Genomic DNA, 4,815 nt, shown 5'->3' with positions numbered 1-4,815 from the left:
AAGTAGTGATAACCACTGTTAGCGCTACTTTTCTTATCGCTGTGCTTGTTAGCGTGCCCATTGATAATTGGAGAAATTTTGGTTATTGACATTTCTCCAGTTATTTTCCGCAGGAACACCCACTTTGCATCTCATTAGAGATGCAAAGGGAGGTGTAGTGAAAAAGGGTGCTAACAACGCGATTTTGCATGTTTGCACCCTCTTGTTGATAGGGCGATGGTTTTATCTCCGCTTTTTTGGCTATTTAAGCCAAAAAAGCAGAGATAAAGCCCTTGCTGCTATGCCCCCTAGAATTCACCCTCAAGGAGAGCTAAAGCAAGGAGTTTATCCTCAAGTAGAGCTAAAGCAAGGAGTTCATCCTCAAGTAGAGCTAAACCAAGGAGTTCATCCTCAAGTAGAGCTAAACCAAGGAGTTTATCCTCAAGTAGAGCTAAAGCAAGGAGTTCATCCTCAAGTAGAGCTAAACCAAGGAGTTCATCCTCAAGTAGAGCTAAACCGAGGAGTTCATCCTCAAGGAGAGCTAAACCAAGGAGTTCATCCTCAAGTAGAGCTAAACCAAGGAGTTCATCCTCAAGTAGAGCTAAAACGAGGAGTTCATCCTCAAGTAGAGCTAAACCGAGGAGTTCATCCTCAAGTAGAGCTAAACCGAGGAGTTCATCCTCAAGTAGAGCTAAACCGAGGAGTTCATCCTCAAGTAGAGCTAAACCGAGGAGTTCGTCCTCAAGTAGAGCTAAAGCGAGGAGTTCGTCCTCAAGTAGAGCTAAAGCGAGGAGTTCGTCCTCAAGTAGAGCTAAAGCGAGGAGTTCATCCTCAAGTAGAGCTAAAGCGAGGAGTTCATCCTCAAGTAGAGCTAAAGCGAGAAGTTCATCCTCAAGTAGACCTAAAGCAAAGAGTTCATCCTCAAGTAGACCTAAAGCGAGGAGTTCATCATCAAGTAGAGCTAAACCAAGGAGTTCATCCTCAAGTAGAGCTAAAGCAAGGAGTTCATCCTCAAGGAAAGCTAAACCAAGGAGTCCATCCTCAAGGAGAGCTAAACCAAGGAGTTCATCCTCAAGTAGAGCTAAAGCGAGGAGTTCATCCTCAAGGAGAGCTAAACCAAGGAGTTCATCCTTAAGTAGAGCTAAAGCGAGGAGTTCATCCTCAAGGAGAGCTAAACCAAGGAGTTCATCCTCAAGTAGAGCTAAACCGAGGAGTTCATCCTCAAGGAGAGCTAAACTAAGGAGTTCATCCTCGAGGAGAGCTAAACCGAGGAGTTCATCCTCGAGGAGAGCTAAACCGAGGAGTTCATCCTCAAGTAGAGCTAAACCGAGGAGTTCATCCTCAAGTAGAGCTAAACCAAGGAGTTCATCCTCGAGGAAAGCTAAACCAAGGAGTTCATCCTCGAGGAGAGCTAAACCAAGGAGTTCATCCTCAAGTAGAGCTAAAGCAAGGAAAGCTAAACCAAGGAGTTCATCCTCAAGTAGAGCTAAAGCAAGGAGTTCATCCTCAAGTAGAGCTAAACCGAGGAGTTCATCCTCGTAGAGCTAAACCAAGGAGTTCATCCTCAAGTAGAGCTAAACCAAGGAGTTCATCCTCAAGAAGAGCTAAAGCAAGGAGTTCATCCTCAAGTAGAGCTAAAGCGAGGAGTTCATCCTCAAGTAGAGCTAAACAGGGAGTTCATCCCCAAGTAGACCTAAAGCAAGGAGTTCATCCTCAAGGAGAGCTAAACCAAGGAGTTAATCCTCAAGTAGACTTAAAGCGAGGAGTTCATCCTCAAGGAGAGCTAAACCAAGGAGTTGATCCTCAAGTAGACTTAAAGCGAGGAGTTCATCCTCAAGGAGAGCTAAACCAAGGAGTTGATCCTCAAGTAGAGCTAAACCAAGGAGTTCATCCTCAAGTAGAGCTAAAGCAAGGAGTTCATCCTCAAGGAGAGCTAAACCAAGGAGTTCATCCTCAAGAAGAGCTAAACCAAGGAGTTCATCCCCAAGTAGACCTAAAGCAAGGAGTTCATCCTCAAGGAGAGCTAAACCAAGGAGTTCATCCTCAAGTAGAGCTAAACCAAGGAGTTCATCCTCAAGTAGAGCTAAAGCAAGGAGTTCATCCTCAAGGAGAGCTAAACCAAGGAGTTCATCCTCAAGTAGACCTAAAGCGTGGAGTTCATCCTTAGGTAGACCTAAAGCAAGGAGTTCATCCCCAAGTAGACCTAAAGCAAGGAGTTCATCCACAAGGAGAGCTAAACCAAGGAGTTCATCCTCAAGTAGAGCTAAACCAAGGAGTTCATCCTCAAGTAGAGCTAAAGCGAGGAGTTCATCCTCAAGTAGAGCTAAACAGGGAGTTCATCCCCAAGTAGACCTAAAGCAAGGAGTTCATCCTCAAGGAGAGCTAAAGCAAGGAGTTCATCCTCAAGTAGAGCTAAACTAAGGAGTTCATCCTCAAGTAGAGCTAAAGCGAGGAGTTCATCCTCAAGTAGAGCTAAACAGGGAGTTCATCCTCAAGGAGAGCTAAACCAAGGAGTTCATCCCCAAGTAGACCTAAAGCAAGGAGTTCATCCTCAAGGAGAGCTAAACCAAGGAGTTCATCCTCAAGTAGAGCTAAACCAAGGAGTTCATCCTCAAGTAGAGCTAAAGCGAGGAGTTCATCCTCAAGTAGACCTAAAGCAAGGAGTTCATCCTCAAGGAGAGCTAAACCAAGGAGTTGATCCTCAAGTAGAGCTAAACAGGGAGTTCATCCTCAAGGAGAGCTAAACCAAGGAGTTCATCCCCAAGTAGACCTAAAGCAAGGAGTTCATCCTCAAGGAGAGCTAAACCAAGGAGTTGATCCTCAAGTAGAGCTAAACCAAGGAGTTCATCCTCAAGTAGAGCTAAAGCAAGGAGTTCATCCTCAAGGAGAGCTAAACCAAGGAGGTGATCCTCAAGTAGAGCTAAACCGGGGAGTTCATCCTCAAGGAGAGCTAAAGCGAGGAGTTCATCCTCAAGTAGAGCTAAACAGGGAGTTCATCCTCAAGGAGAGCTAAACCAAGGAATTCATCCCCAAGTAGAGCTAAAGCAAGGAGTTCATCCTCAAGGAGAGCTAAACCAAGGAGTTCATCCTCAAGTAGAGCTAAACCGAGGAGTTCATCCTCAAGGAGAGCTAAAGCGAGGAGTTCATCCTCAAGTAGAGCTAAACAGGGAGTTCATCCTCAAGGAGAGCTAAACCAAGGAGTTCATCCCCAAGTAGACCTAAAGCAAGGAGTTCATCCTCAAGGAGAGCTAAACCAAGAGGTTCATCCTCAAGGAGAGCTAAACCAAGGAGTTCATCCTCAAGTAGAGCTAAAGCAAGGAGTTCATCCTCAAGGAGAGCTAAACCAAGGAGTTCATCCTCAAGTAGACATAAAGCGAGGAGTTCATCCTCAAGTAGACCTAAAGGAAGGAGTTCATCCCCAAGTAGACCTAAAGCAAGGAGTTCATCCTCAAGTAGAGCTAAAGCGAGGAGTTCATCCTCAAGTAGAGCTAAACCGAGGAGTTCATCCTCAAGGAGAGCTAAACCAAGGAGTTCATCCTCAAGTAGAGCTAAACCAAGGAGTTCATCCTCAAGTAGAGCTAAACCGAGGAGTTAATCCTCAAGTAGAGCTAAACCAAGGAGTTCATCCTCAAGTAGAGCTAAACCGAGTAGTTCATCCTCAAGGAAATCTAAACCGAGGAGTTCATCCTCAAGGAAAGCTAAACCGAGGAGTTCATCCTTAAGGAGAGCTAAAGCAAGGAGTTCATCCTCAAGTAGAGCTAAAGCGAGGAGTTTATCCTCATGGAAAACTAAACCGAGGACTTGAACTACAAAGATTTCTAACTCAAGGATATCTAAACCATGGAGTTTAACTTTAAGGAGATCTAACCAAGGAAGCTCACTCTCAAAGAGTTGTAACCCCATGGTATCTAATAAGAGGAGTTCATTTCCAAGTGGATCTAACCCAAGGCGTTTAATCAAAGCATCGTTCTTGCCTGTAAAACGGCAATGTTTCCGTACATCTGCATCGTGGCACCTGAAATGCTGTTTGCACGAGTTACCCTTAAAATGTTTTTCCTTACAACATGAAACTGGTTGGGTGTTGGTGTTCTATTTTTTTAACACCCCTGAAAAGAGGTAACAAAATGCTGATTTTTATGAAAACCCACATTGTAAAACTCTGCGCACTACAGATGGCGATAGTAGAACTACATCAGGCTTACAACAAAAAGCTTTAAAACTTTGTACACCTTTAACCCCATCCCTAACTCTCTAGTCATTTGTGAGTCTGACTCTGTCCAACCCCTGCTGGTCGTCATCGACTCTGTCCAACCCCTGGTGCTCGTCACCGACTCTCACGGCTCCTATGGCTTCAACGCCATTTTCTTCATATGGGATCGTCTTTTTATCAGTCCTATCTGCTTGACAGAGGAAGTCTGACTCTGTCCAGCTCTGGTCACCTTTCAGCTATTGTGAAGGCATATGATTGGCTTGTCTCGGTCCAACCCGCCTTTCAGAGATGAGCTATTAGGCTTGACTCTTTCTCAGTCCTTGGGGTCCATCATGTATGAATGTGTTATGTGCCTCACTAGTCCCAGTCCTATCAGCCTATCACAGACCAGCTGACACTATCCCAGTCCTATCAGCCTATCATAGACCAGCTTGACTCTGTCCCAGTCCTTGGGGTCCATCAGGTGTGACTCACTAGTCCCAGTCCTATCAGCCTATCACAGACCAGCTGACACTATCCCAGTCCTATCAGCCTATCACAGACCAGCTTGATGCTGTCTCAGTTCCAGGGGCCTTTGAGATGCGTGTCTAACATGTAAATACCCCAGTGCTGTTGGCCGTTCATTG

The sequence above is a fragment of the Lissotriton vulgaris genome, unplaced genomic scaffold (assembly GCF_964263255.1).
Source record: "Lissotriton vulgaris unplaced genomic scaffold, aLisVul1.2 SCAFFOLD_508, whole genome shotgun sequence".
Lineage (NCBI taxonomy): Eukaryota > Metazoa > Chordata > Amphibia > Caudata > Salamandridae > Lissotriton > Lissotriton vulgaris.
Note: the sequence above shows the minus strand (reverse complement) of the source record.